We start from the raw sequence: 15,065 nt of genomic DNA on the forward strand, positions 1-15,065 counted from the left end.
CCTCTCTCTCCCTATATCCTCTGGTGGCTGGAGTGGAAACAGAAGGCAGTTTCTGGTTTGCGGGGTGTGTGGGTAAGGTGTTCCTTTGTCAATACACGCATGTGTATGGTGGCCAGAAGTCAACGTTTCCATCTGTTAAGGAGTTAGGTTTTTCTTCCCGCTGCTGGATAGGAGCACAAACCAAGGCGGTGAGCACAGCTCTCACTGCTGGCCTAAAGGTGAATACAACCTCTGACTGACTAAAAACTGTCTATACGTAAGTGTGTCTGCATGTGGGTTCCTGTGAATGAATACAAGTACCCGTGGTGGAGGCCAGAAGAAGGTGTCAGATCTACTGGAGCTGGAGTAACAGGTGGGAAGATTGTTTAGAGCTACAAGTCAGGGAGGACTGGAATAGCTCAGTGTCTTCTGGAAGTGACCACTGAATCCGTGAACGAACATCAGGTGTGGTTGTGTGCATAAGACCACGCCATTCAATATTCTAACATGCAGGAAAAAGTCTCATAAGCACTCACCTCTAAGTGAGGAACTATTGACGGTTGATGGCTTTTGAGGGCGGGGGAGTCAGTCTGTCTTTAAGGATGCAGTTCACACATTCGACATATCCCAGCGGATGGTCCCAGGCCCGTAAGTATATGGGCAGCACACATTGAGCTCGGTGGGTTATTAAAAAAAAAAAAAAAAATGCTGGAGACATGGGTTAGTGGCTAATAGCACTGTCTGCCCTTGCAGAGGATCCGACTTTGGTTCCCAGCACCCACATGGCAGCTGATAATCATTTGTACCTCCAGTTTCTAAGGATCGAATGCTCTCTTTTGAGGGCACTACATACAGACAAACATTGGCAAAATACCCATACCTATAAAATAAACAAACTTAGAAAAATATTATATGTGGCAGAAGCAGAAGCTTCAATGCAAGTTCAAGACCAGACAGGGCTGTGTATTGAAATCCAAATAAATAAAAACCCAAAATAAATAAGAAGAAATTTTAAAATCCTAGTTTATTGAGATATTTTGGGGTCAAATGAAATAATCCAGAACACTAGTAGGGATTGAATGATAGTAGTTATTATTTGTTATTATTTATTAGACTGCTGCAAAGTAGCCTGGGATAGAACTGTCACCTCCTCTCTCCTACTCTACCCCTTCAAAGTGCTACATAGCCCAACAGAGTCAGAATGATTCAGGACGGCTAGACTCTATAACTCACTAGGTTGTACATTTTCCTTCCTTTTACATGAATGCACACAGGCAGTCATACCCACACATGTAAACACATACACACACACACACACACACACACAAGCCTTCATGCAGGGATACAGCTGCCAGCATAAAAGATCTAGTTAAATTAAGGCAGGCATCAATGCTGAAGTGAGCTGGGGGAGAAGACTGCAGCCAGCTAAAACCACTGGGTTGTGGCTGGAAGGTGGGAAGGAAGGGGAGGGAGTGGTATGGGCAGAGCTGGCAAGGCAAGGGGGAAAAAAACCGCAGAAGGAAGCAGACAGCCTAGGTCATGGGACAGTACTGATTTCCTCTGTTAACTTCATTTCCTGATTTTACAGACTTCTATTGCATATGTCACCCACAAACAATGCTTTGTTATAAGTGGGTAGAAGTGATTGGGTTAGTCAGGTGTTATGGTCCCTGCCTGTGATCCCAAGAGCATACTAAATTCAAGGCCAAGTTGGGATACATAGCAAGATTCTAGCTTTTTATCTTTTAAAAGAAATGTTTTTGGGTTTTGTTGTTGTTGTTTGTTTGTTTATTATTTATTTATGTATTTATTTCTGAGACAGGGTTTCTCTGTGTAATAGCTCTGGTTGTCCTAGAACTAGTTCTGTAAATCAGGCTGGCCTCGAACTAACAGAAATCCTCCTGCTTCTGCCTCTTAAGTGCTGGGATTAAAGGCTGTGCCACCACCGCCTGGCAAAAGAAGTGCTTTTTGTAGTTTAGTGGCAGAGTGCTTGACTAGCATGTACAAGGCCCTGAGCTGAGTTTGCTGGGCATTGTGGTGTATGCCTTTAGTCCCAGCACTCGGGAGTACAGTGCTAGTCCGTGGACAGGCTCCAAAGCAATACAGAGAAACCCTGTCACTCTGTCTCAGAGAGAGAGAGAGAGAGAGAGAAGAAAAGAAGATAAAAAAAAAGAAGAAGAAGGGCTAGAGAGATGGCTCAGCACTGGCTGCTCTTCCAGAGGACCCAGGTTCAATTCCCTGCACCTACATGGCAGCTCACAAACTGTCTGTAACTCAAGTTTATCTGACACCCTCACACAGACATACATACAGGCAAAACACCAATGAAGTAATTTAAAAACATAAAAGAAAGAAAGCAAGAAAAATAGGGAAGAAAGAAAACCTAGAGAGACAGTTTAGTGGTAAGATTACTTGCTGCTCTTCCAGAGGATTCAAGTTCAATTCCCAGCATGCATATGAAGGCTAAAGGCCTTCTGTAACTCCATTCTAGAGTATCAGATATCCTCTTCTGGCCTTCAGGGGCAATGCATGCAGGTACATGGTGTACAGACACACATGTAGGCAAAACAAACACCCATGTTAATAAAATAAAAGCAAATATGTCTTTTTAAAAAGGGAACATAGATAACTAGCATAGCTTACACATGTTTCTCACTAATAAGGTGCTTAAGACACAAGGACCTCAGAAAAAAATTAAGTAAATCCAATAGAGAATAAAGGAAAAATTGGGAAGCTGGCTCAGTGGCCAAGACTGCTTGCTCTGCAAGTCTGTGAACCTGAGTTCAAATCCCCAGTGCTTACATAAACCTAGGCATGGCTGTACATGCCTATAGGTCCGGCATTGGGGATGGGAATAAATTATGAGCATTTCCTGGCCAGCCAGCCTAGAGGAAAAGGCAAGTTTCCAGTTCATGAAGAGACCCTGTCTCAAGGCAGGAAGACACAGAGAAATAAAGGAAAATTTTCCATATCCCATTCTGGTCTCCATAGGAACATATATGGGGATATACATCTGCCTATTCACCTGCATGCTCTGAACACACATGTTGTGGGATGTTTTTACACTGTGTGAAAATGTATTCCTATAATTGGTGTGATAAAAAGCTGAACAACAACCAGATGTTGGTGTTGTATGCCTTTAGTCCCAGCACTAGGGAGGCAGAGGCAGGCAGATCTCTGTGAGTTTGAGGCCAGCCTGGTCTACAGAGCAAGTTTCAGGATAGGCTCCAAAGCAATTCAGAGAAACCCTGTCTCAAAAACCCGGAAAAAAAAAGAAAGAAAGAAAACACTCCCCCAAAAAACAAAGTAATATAGAGAGACCTTGTCACTGAACAGCCAATAGCTAGGTAGGAGGTATAGGCAGGATTTCCAGAGAAAGAAAGGAAAAGGAGGTGCAGAGGAAATGCCAATGAGACATGGAGGGAGACATTCAGAATGAAGGAAAGGTAAAAAAGTCATATTGTGAAATGTACATTAATAAAAGCAGATTAATTTAAATTGTGATAGCTAGTGGGACAACCCTAACCTAAGGCCAAGCTTTCATAATTAATAATAATTCTCCATATCCTTATTCATGAGTTAGTGGCCCAAAGAAAAACCCTATACGCGCACACCCCATATGGAGCTGGAGAGTTGGTTTAGTGGCTGAGAACACTGGAAGCATTTCCAGAGGATCCAAGTTTGCTTCCCAACACCCTCATGGTGGTACACAGCCATCTGAAAGTACAGGCCCAAGGGACCAGAAGCCCTCTTCTGACTTTTGAAGACGCCAGGCAAGCATGTGGTGCACATACATACAAGCAGGCAAAGTCAGGCTCTGTTTCAAAATATAGGTAGGAGGGGAAGTAAAAATGGATGGTTTATTGACATTATAACTCAATAGAGCTCTTCTTTTTAAAAATGTTTATTTGTTCTTTGGCTTTTTTGTTTGTTTTTTGTTTTTGTTTGTTTGTTTGTTTTTCGAGACAGGGTTTCTCTGTGCTTTGGAGGCTGTCCTGGAACTAATTCTGTAGACCAGGCTGGCCTCATACTCACAGAGATCTGCCTGCCTCTGCCTCCCAAGTGCTGGGGCTAAAGGCGTGTGTCACCAATGCCCACCTTAAAAGATGATTTTTAACTAAAAAACTATTGTGTGTTTGAGTGTTTTGCCTGCATGTATGTATGTATGTGCACCATGTGTGTGTAAGTGCTCAAGGATCCCTGAAGAGGGTGTCAGATCCCCTGGAACAGGAGTTATGGATGGTTGTGAGCTACCATGTGAGTGATGAGACTCAAACCTGAGAACTCTGCAAGAACAGCAAATGCTCTTAGCTGCTGAGCCATCTGTCCAGTCCCTGTGTTTATTTTTGAATTATGTGTGTGCATGTGAGTAGATGCATGTGTGTGGGAGTGCCTTGGAGGCGAAAAGAAATTCCATGTTTTGGAGTGAAAGAGTTATGAATGGTTGTGAGCCACCTAATGTGAGATCCACACTTGAGTCCTCGGAAATAGCAGTATGTGTTCTTACCCACTGAATCATCTTGATATCCTCAATCAAGCTGTTGCCAAAGAGATGGCTTATTGGGTTAGCACACTGGTCAGATGACCTAGCTGGATCTCTGGCTCCCACAAGGTGGCAGAAGAGAACTGATTTGTGGAGTTGTCCTCTGACTTCTGCATTCACACACATACACACAAATTAAATAAATAAATATTTTTAAAAGACAAAAAACTAGGAGCTGGGCATGGTAGTGCACACCTTTAATTCCAGCACTTGGGAGGCAGAGGCAAGGGAACTTCTCAGTTCAAGAAAGTTCTAGGACAGCCAGGGATACACAGAGAAACTCTGTTTCAAAAAAAAAAAAAAAAGAAAAGAAAAGAAAAAAGAAAGGAAGGAAGGAAGAAATGAAAGAAAGGAAAATAGTTCCATCTCTCTTAGTAATAATTATTAATATGTTAAATATGTGTCCCTTGGCATCGGGCAATTATTAAGAATTTAATCTACATGAACAATAGAAAAGTGAAAGGGATTTACTGTGTTTCCTTGTAATTCTGGGGGTTGGTCCAAGGGCCTTAGGGGCCTTGTTAGGCAAGCACTAGCATGCCTTTCATTTATTTATTTGTTTGTTCATTTGTTTATCTATTTATTTATTGTTTTTTTTTTTTTTTTTTTTTGAGGGACGTTTTTGTGTAACAACCCTGGCTGTCCTGAAACTTTGTAGACCAGGCTGGCCTCAAACTCACTGCTGGGATTAAAAGTGTGTGCCACCTTACTGGGCTTACTAACACATCTTTTTTTTAATTTATTTATTTATTACTTTCTATCTTGAGACAGACTCCCAAATTGCTTTAGCTGACTTTGACCTTGTAATGTTCCTGCCTCAGTCTACCTAATGGTAGGGTCAGAGACTTTTACCGGGCCCAGCTATTGCATTGTTTAGAAGAGAGAGAAAATGCCTAAATGTTTCTAAGAATGAAACTGGCAAATAAATTACTATGCATCTATACTGTAAAAGCCATACAGTCACAAAAAAGATAGACGTGTAAATGTTGTTTAGAGTACTGTCCATGATATGTTACATGAAGAGGGGGAAAAAGAAAACGCTCAGTTATGATTACCAAAGGTGGATTTGGTATTAGTTATATTCAGTTTATTCAGCTCCAAGGATCAAAGTCCAAGAGTTTCAGAAGGCCATTCACGGTAGTTCCTGCCCCTGGATAGAGGTTGCGCAAGCTGAGGGAGGAGGCTGGCCCTAGCCTGGATGGGTGTGGGGATTTCTTTTTAAGCTCTGTCTCAATCAGGGCAGAGCCCGGCAGCCTGCATTTCCTTATCTAGACAGATTGTGAGTGAAGGTTAAAGCCCCAGTTATATTAATAACGTGTTTTTTTTCCCTACCTCATTAGGGTGAGAAGGCGATTTCTTTCAGCAATACTGGAGTTGGGTTTTGAGGCTCTCAAATCTTCCTTCCTTCCTTCCTTTGTTTTTTCCTTCTTTCCTTAATTCCTTTCAGAATCTAGCAGATAAACTGTAGTTACAAAGGTAGTCTTTAAGTTAAAGGCCAATGACAATCAAGTTGCTTAGCTTTGCTGTGTTCTTGTCCAACTGTAGAAGAGATATTTGAGTTCATTTCATGAAATTTCAGATTCCCAAGAACTAAGGCAATGGGCATTTGACAAACATTAATTAAATTTCACATAAGCCTGGACTTACAGTGAGATCTTAGGAACCCCAATAGCTTTTTTATTAGCCTTAATCTTTTGGGACTTGAGTATTGGGCAGGTATTATTACTTGAATAGCCAATTAGTAGCTAATTAGAACTCTGGAACTCCCTGGTCAGGTGCTGCCTAGAAACCCTCTTGAGAATGAAACAGTAAATCCAAGTGGTGGGGGTGACTCGTGGTGGCACAACCAGAAACCCTGCCCTAGGCAGGCTCAGGTAGAACAAACATGAGTTTGACTACAGCCTAGGCTATGTAGTAGCCTTTATCTAAAGGAAGGAAAGAAGGGAGGAGAGGAAAATCTAGCCTGTAACTCCTATTTATCAAAAATATGCTTCATTGAAAAATCCCCACATTGGGGCCAGGGGATATATGTCAGGTCAGTAGTAATAGTGTGTGCTCTTCTGCTCTTCTAAGGCATCAGCCTTAAAAATTATCACCAAATATATAGTTAGCTACCTGCTGTGATATGGATATAGTTTGCCTCCTGGAACCTAATGTCAGATGTTAATGAGTCAATCTGATCTTTTTTTGTTTAGAGGTGAAATGTTTAGAAATAACTAGGTTTATATATAAGTTCATTAAGGTAGAGTACTGGTTATTGAATGTTGGTGGTGTTATAAGAGGTACAGTGGCAATGACATCATGCCAAGTCATTCTCTATACCACCACAGTGTTGCCAGGACAAAGGAAATCTCCCCCCTCCCCTGGTTCTTTGAGGTAGGGTTTCTCTGTCTGTCCTAGCACTCTCTCTGTAGACCAGGCTGGTCTCAAACTCACATAGACCCACCTGTCTCCCAAGTACTGCGATTAAAGGCACGTACCACCACCGTCTGCCCGGAAAAGGCCATGTTTAGTGAAGTAATGCTACAAAGAAAGGCTCTCACAGGTGTGTGCACCAAAACTGTAAGCTAAATGTACCTATTTTTTTTACGAATTTAACTTGCTTCTCAGTCTTTCATTATAGCAGTAGAAAGCTGTATAGTTTTGCCTACATGTATGTCTGTGTGAGAGTGTCAGATCTTGGAGTTGGTTGCCACATGGGTGCTGGGAATTGAAGCCTGGTTCTCTAGAAGAGCAATCAGTGCTCCTAACCACTGAGCCATCTCTCCATCCCCTCACTGTTTTTTGTTTTGTTTTGTTTTTCTTTTTCTTTAGATAGGGTTTCATTATGTAACTCTGGCTAGCCTAGAACTTACCATGTAGACTAGGCCAGCCTCAAACTCATTGAGATCTACCTGCTTTTGCTTTCTGAGTGCAGGCAGTCCCAGAAGGCATTTGCTTCCATGCCCAGCTACGATCTTCTTCCACCTGAAGAATCTGTGTCTCCACATTCACTAAGTGTTAATTGCTTACAGGCCATGTGCTGGATGTTGAGATGCATAGGTAAAGTTGCTGCCCTACCTTTTATTTTTAATAATTTATTTGTATTTTATGTACATTGGCATTTTGCCCACATGTATGTCTGTATGAGGTTGCCAGATCCCCTGGAACAGGAGTTATAGACAGTTGTGAGCTGCCTTGTAGGTGCTAAGAATTAAACCTGGGGCCTCTGGAAGAGTAGCCAGTGCTCTTAACCACTAAACCAACTCTCCAGCCCCCTGTTGGCCTATCCTAAGTGATGAATGAACAGTTCAGTACAAGGAATGGCTTCCAATTAGTTTCCTTTCTTTCTTTCTTCTTTTCTTTCTTCCATTCATTCTTTTTTTATTTCTTTTTTGGTTTTTCGAGGCAGGGTTTCTCTGTATTGCTTTGGAGCCTGTTCTGGAACTAGCTATATTTAAATTTTTTAGTATTACATTTACTTTTTTGTGTGTTGGGGGGGACATGGTGCACATACGGAAGCCTACAGACAACTTTTGGGAATCAGCTCTCTTTTTCTACCATGTAGGTTCCAGGGATTGAACTCAGGTCAGGTTTGGCTGCAAGTGTCTTTACTTGATGAGCCATCTCTGCAGCCTTCAGCCAGTTTCTTTTCAATGAGGTATTTACAACCATGGTGACCTTGGCTTACTCAGATAATAGTCTACTGGAAAAGGGGAAGAGGAAATAATTAACAGTTATAGAAAGATGTGATAAGTGCTCTATCTATAATAGAAATATACACAGGAACAATAAACACAGATAAGGCATCCAAAAATGACTGGGAAAGGAGGAGGTGTCAGGAAAACTGTTCTGAAATTGGTAACTCTGTTTTGAGAGATAAACAAGAGTTAACCAGTCAGTGAACTGGATATGGGGCAGCATAGCAGTCTGCAGCATCATAAGACACTCAGAGGATTGCAAGTACACCTTGTAGCTACATAAGGTCTGCATGAGAAAGGAGAGCAGGGTGTCGGTCATAAGGTAAAGGGCCTTGTGTATCAAGCTAAAGAAAGAGGGTGAACTTGATGCCAAGGCAAATGCCAGAGGCAGCATTAGGGATTTGAAAATCATGTCACATGTGGGTAGATGGGAAATACCATGTTTAATATAAATCCAGCTTCAGTGACATGCAGTGTTTTGTGTGTATGTGTTGTTGTTGTTACTTCACAACTAGTAAGGGCCAGCCTCTCCTGGGTCATGAACCTGTATGATGCCTTGGCTGACCTAGAACTTACTATTTCAGTCAGGTTAGTCAGGAACTCACACAGCTCAGCCGGCCTCTGTCTCCTAAGTACAAGGATTAAATATGTGAGTTACAATCCTTGGCTAATGCTCAGATTTAGGGGCAGATTATTGTAATTAAAAGAAAAAAAATCGGTGTGAGAGAGAAAGATGCCGTGCAACAGAGTTAGAGTTTTTTTTTTTTTTTTTTAAATTAGGGAAAGGGATCATAAAAAGGGGGAAGGAAGGGGAGAAGGGAGGCAGGCCTCCAGGGACAGGGGCACATGGGGAGACAGGAAAGAGAGGCAGAGAGAGAAAGAGAGGCAGGGAGAGAGAGGGGGAAGAAAGATGGGGAGCTAGGAAGGGCCCTTTTAAAAGGAAACAGTGACTGTTCACAGGTGGTGCTCTTAGTGGCTGCAGCTGAGGGTGTATCCTGTCATAGCCCCAAGGACAGGCAGCACAAATGCCTGAATACCAACACAGATCATCACCATCCAGCTCTCTTTGTCAGATGAACCAGATATTCATGAATATGAGCCGTCTCTGCTTTGAACCCTTTCAGTTTTTTTGTTTGTTTTGTTTTTTAAAGTCAGGGTCTCTGTGTAGCTTTGGAGCCTGTCCTGTAACTCACTCTGTAGACCAGGCTGGCCTCAAACTGGCATCTCCTGGCTCATGAACCATGCAAGATGAGCCTTGGCTGGCTTAGAACTTGCTATTTTGAAAGACCCGCAGAGGGCGTGGACCCTCACGCCACGACTCACGAGAAGTAGTGAAGCGGTCTTGATGCAAAAGTATGAGGTCTCTTATATTCCAGTGCACTAGGGTCCGCAGCCATACTCCGTGTGGGGTAGAGGACTGGGAACCCTGGGCACAGGGTTCAGGCAGCTTTTATAGGGTTATAACAAAGCCCGCGCATCATAAACCAATCATCTCATAGCATCCAGTGCGGACCAATCAATTTGAACTATCCAAGCCAGGGCTTAGCCCAGGAAGTCTGCTTTCACTAGGGCTTCTGGGTGGTGACAAGGCTGTTGTAAAAAGCCCTATTGTAAACAGTCAAGAATGTGACCTTTTGCCTACTCACTGCTAGGGGGCAGAGTCTAGGGAGAGTTAGGCTAAATTTTTCCATCCTTATAATTTCAGTCAGGCAGTCTTCAAAACCACAGAGATTTTTCTGCCCCTGCCTCCCAAATGCTGGGATTAAAGGGGTGCACCCCCACCACCTGGCCTCTTTCTGGTTTTATAGGTCTCGGTTAGTGTTCACTTGTCAGCCTTGTCAATCCTTGGGGAAAGTGGAAGGAGAGGATATAAAGCCTCTAGAACCACCTCTAGTTCTGCCTGAGGAACGTGACTAAGTGCATTAAGTGAGGTGAGATCACTGCCTGTGGTAAGAGGTGTGGTGAGGCTAAGAGAGAGGCAAAGCTCTCTGTTCCCAACCACAGGCTTTCTCAGTCTTTTGTGACTTTTTTCCATCCTCCAGGCACATCTGTCAAATTACAAAGCAGCTATGACTCTTTGTTTTGTTTGTTTGTTTGAGACAAGGGTTCTCTGTGTATTCCTGGCTGTTCTGGAACTCACTCTGTAGACCAAGCTTGCCTTGAACTCATAGGTATGCCTGACTCTGCCTCCTAAGTGCTGGGATTGCAGGCATATGCCACCATACCCAGACATGGCTTTCTTTTATAAGCAAATCAAAGAGACATGTCTGGTCCCAACATCACAACTCTTAATCACAATGCTTTGGTAAGAAGGGTCCCCTTTTCCAGGAAGTTGTGTCCAGGAAAAAGTGCTAGAAATACAGGTGCATAAAAGGATATCTTCCTCCTACTTCTTGATGCCAAAGCTAACCCCGCCAATGAGGTCAAACTAGCTGAAGATAGTACAGGGTAGTACAGCACTTATTTCACTTTCTCTAGCTCAGTGGTTCTCAGTTTAGGATGACTCTGTCACCTAGGGAACAGCTGGCTATGTGTTTGGGGATGTATGCAAGGGGCAAGGGGAAAGCAGGTATGCTACTGGAATTTAGAGGGCAGAGGTCAAGGTGTTCATAAATATCTTATTATGCACAGCCCCAACCCCATAATAAGGAATTATTTAGACACTTCAAGTGTCTGCAGTGTCCAAGATTAAGAAATAACAGAAAAAATTGTTTTTACTTGTAAAGATGTGTTTTGAAACCTGAGAATTAACTAGTTCTGGTATACAAATGAACTTTAACATCAACTTTTTTTTTTTTTTTTTTTAAATTAGATACTGGGTAGGAGATTTAGCTCAGTGATAGAGCACTTACCTAGCAAGAACAAGATCTTGGGTTTGGTCCTCGGTTACAAAAAGGAGATCTCATAGTAGTCTTGGCTGATCTGGAGCTCATTAATTATGTAAACCAAATTGGTCTCAAACTTGAAGTAATCATCCTGTTCTGTTTTTGCCCATGTCTCTGAGTACTGGGGTTACAGAAATGTGCTGCCATGCCCAACTTTATACGTATTCCGAATCATCATGATGATCGCATAACAGAGCCATCTTGTGATCTGGTTTCCATGATTTTCTTTTATATTTGCTGTTACAATTAAATAAGGCATTTAGCTTTAATAGTCCCTAACCTTAATTTTAATATTTTATGTGTTTAGGGTAGGTTGTCATTATGTTAGCAAGGGGTAATATAAAAAAATGATTGTTGACTTGTGCTTTATACTGATTTGTTGAACATTAATGGAGCTGCCTTACCTGTTATACTTAGTTAGCTATGAAGAAGGAACAATGGTTTTTCATGAGTCAGATAATTATAATTGTCTCTCATAACAAATTAGGCCCAAGGCAACTACTTACAAAGAAACTATGATCAAAGATTCTATGCTTCTTTATAGAGACAAAAAAAAAAAAAAAAAAAACGAAAAGAAATGGTAGAATTGAGTCACCATCCAAGGGTGTAGGCAAGGAGCCCCACGCCAGAAGCCAGGGCCATCTCCAAACAGAGTATGATTCAACCTGCATTCCCACCCTGATTTTGATGACCTTGTTTTTTATTTTATTTATTATGTTTTGTTTCGAGACAGGGTTTCTCTCTGTAACAGCTCTAGCTGTCCCTGAACTTGCTTTATAGACTAGAGAGGACTCAACTCATAGAGATTCAGCTGCCTCTGACTTCCAAATGCTGGGATTAAAGGCATGTATCATGCCTTCCATGCATATATATATGCTATATTTAGGGGCTGGAGAGATGTCTCAGTGGTTAAGGGTACTTGCTCTTCCAGAGGACCTGAGTTCAGTTCCCACAAGATGGCTCACAACTGTCTATAACTCCAGTTCCTGTAGATTCAAAACCATCTTCTGGACTCCTTGTGTGTTAAGCATGCATGTAATACACATACACATGTAAGCAGTATTCTCATACACACTTAAATAAAACTAAATAAATCATTTTAAAAGTTGAAAAACAAAAGCTGGGTAGGCTGTGGTATTGCACACCTTTAGTTCCAACTCTGGGAAGACAGAGGCAGAGGGATCTCTGACTTTGAGGTTAGCCTGGTCTACAGAGAGAATTCCAGGACATCCAGGACTACACAGAGAAACCCTGTTTCAAACAAACAAACAAACAACTACAAAAAAGCCATATTTACTTAAATTGGGCTAAGAAGAAACCTTTTTAGTCATTATTCCTTTCAATTATGTATGTCTGTGTGTATATGTGCACATGTGTGTGTGCCTGTGGAATAGAACTCAGGTCCTCTGCCAGAATAATAAGTGCTGAATTGATTAATTGATTAAATCCTGAATTGATTCTTCCCATTCATGAACATGATACATTTTCATTTATATAGTGTGAGGTGTAGGGTTTTTCTGCCCACCACCTGGTCTTGTCCCGCCACCACGCCAGCCCCAAATAATGCATAGAGACTCTGTATTTGATATAATTCTGTTGGCCAGTTACTTGTTTCTTATCGACCAGCTCTGTCTTAAGTATTAACCCATTTCTATGTATTTTCACGTGGTCTTACCAGCGAGAGGCGGCTGGCGGTTCTGCTTTCTCCAGACTCTCCATCTTGACCCTCCTACTTTCTCTTTCCTCCTCTAACAGTGCTTTATTTATTAACCAGTATGAGAACATATACAGAATGACATCTCCCATCATCTCCTCTTTTCTGTCTAAATAAAAAGAAGGGTTTTAACCTTAACAATATAGATGTTCTTTAATTTAGGATTTTATCTTAGGTTTTTTTTTTTTTTAATATTTATTTTGAGACAGGACCTGCCATCTGCCTGCTAGGGCATACAAGTGGAGATTAGAGGACAATTTAAGGGAGTGCATTCTCTCAATCCACCTTGTAGGTTCTGGGAATTAGAACGAGGTTGTAGGCATAATATTAATTGTGAGCTCTTCAACAACTTAGTCAGTGTGAGGGTCTTCTCTACAGTATTTTAATTGTGATTCTAACTCTTAGTCTCAAAACTTAATTTTAATGGTTCGTCAGGTTCTAGGAAACAACATCACATTAAAAATATATAAATACTAATATTTAAAGTTCTAATAGTAATTCAAAATTTAAAAAAAATGAGGTTATAAGATTGGCAGCAAGTGCATTTACCCACTGACCTTTCTTGCTAACCCAGATGGTAATTTTCTTTCTTTCTTTTTTTTTTTTTAATATTTTTTAGAAATGCATTTTACATGTATGAGTGTTTTCTTGTGTGTGTGTGCATGCATGTGCGTGCATGTGTGTGTATGTATCTAGTGCCCTTAGAGGCCAGAGGTTGTCAAGTCACCTGCAACTGGGGTGTGGACTATATATGTAGCTTGTTCTATAGCTTCTGCCTAGCTCATGGAAGATCTGAGGTCCAATCTGTAGCATCAAAATATAAAACTTGATTATGTGTGAAATCTATCAGAACTTCAGAGGCTGAGTAGGGGGACTGCCTCAAGTCATTCTAGGCCATATAGAGAGACTTGGTTTCAAAAACAATGGCTAGGAAAAATGGCTCAGCAGGTAAAGGACCCTGAGGAGGCCAAACCTGATGAACTGACTTCCAGCTCTAGGGACCACAGGTGGAAGGGAAAAACTGACCCCTAAAAAGCTGTTCCCTGTCTCACCTTGTTCTCATAAGAAAGAAATGAGTAATGACTACAACTGTTCATCTTCTGGATAAGAAGGAAAAAACAAAGTTACAAGGGTCAGGAGAGATGTTTCAGTGGGTAAAAAGGCTTGCTGTATGAACATGAAGACTTGAGTTTGGATTCCAGCTCCTTGGGTGGGTGGGGCTTTTGTAGTTGCATAGATCTATCTATAAACTCCCAGTGCTGTGTGGGCAGAGACCAGAGCATCTTTCACCAGCTTTGCTTAAGGTTCTATGTTTTTTTACAAAGATATAACACCCAACCTCTTTCTCCTGTCTCTGCTCAAGTGTACAGGTACATGTACCTGCAAACACACACACACATTCCAAAAAGCAACTCAACAAAAAATTACTGTTGTCAAGAGAATTGAAAAATGGAAAAGAAAAAAATTAAAAAGCCAGATGCTCAGGCAGCATGACATAGCACTTCCCTATTTCTGTCCTAGTTACCAGGGTCATGGGAACAAATGGGGTTAATTTCTCCACTAACTGGAAATGAATAATACAAAATAAATGGTCAACCTCATGCTGAGATGGAAAAATAAAATCACTATTGTTGTAAGAGATGGTTAAATACCCAAAATTTGAAATATCCAACTAGAATGACATTGCATTTCCCCTATTTCTTATCCTATTATGTTACTAACAAGAGTCAAGAGAGTTAGAGAGGGGACAAGCATACTAATACATTCCTGTAATACCAGCACAAGGGAGACACAAGCAGGAGAATATCTGTGGATATGAGGACAGCCTAGTCTACATAGCAAGTTCCAGGACAACTTGTCTCAAAAAAAAAAAAAACCATTCATTAAAAGCCCAGAATTCCCCTTCTATATCACTTGCTGTGTTGTGATTTAGGGACACAGAGATGGATGTAATCCAAATCCACAGTCTGGAATAGTGGTTCTCAACCTGTGGGTTGAAGGACCCTTTCACAGGGGTCGCTAAGACCACCAGAAAACACAGATATTTACAACATGATTCATAACAGTAGCAAACTTGCAGTTATGAAGTACAAATGAAAATAATGTTATGGTTGGGGGTCACTACAACATGAGAAACTGTATTAAATTGTGGCAGCAAGCCGGGCGTTGGTGGCACACGACTTTAGTCCCAGCACTGGAGGCAGAGGCAGGCAGATCTCTGTGAGTTCGAGGCTCCTCTACAGAGTTAGTTCCAGGACAGGCTT

The sequence above is a fragment of the Phodopus roborovskii genome, unplaced genomic scaffold (genome assembly GCF_943737965.1).
Source record: "Phodopus roborovskii unplaced genomic scaffold, PHOROB, whole genome shotgun sequence".
Lineage (NCBI taxonomy): Eukaryota > Metazoa > Chordata > Mammalia > Rodentia > Cricetidae > Phodopus > Phodopus roborovskii.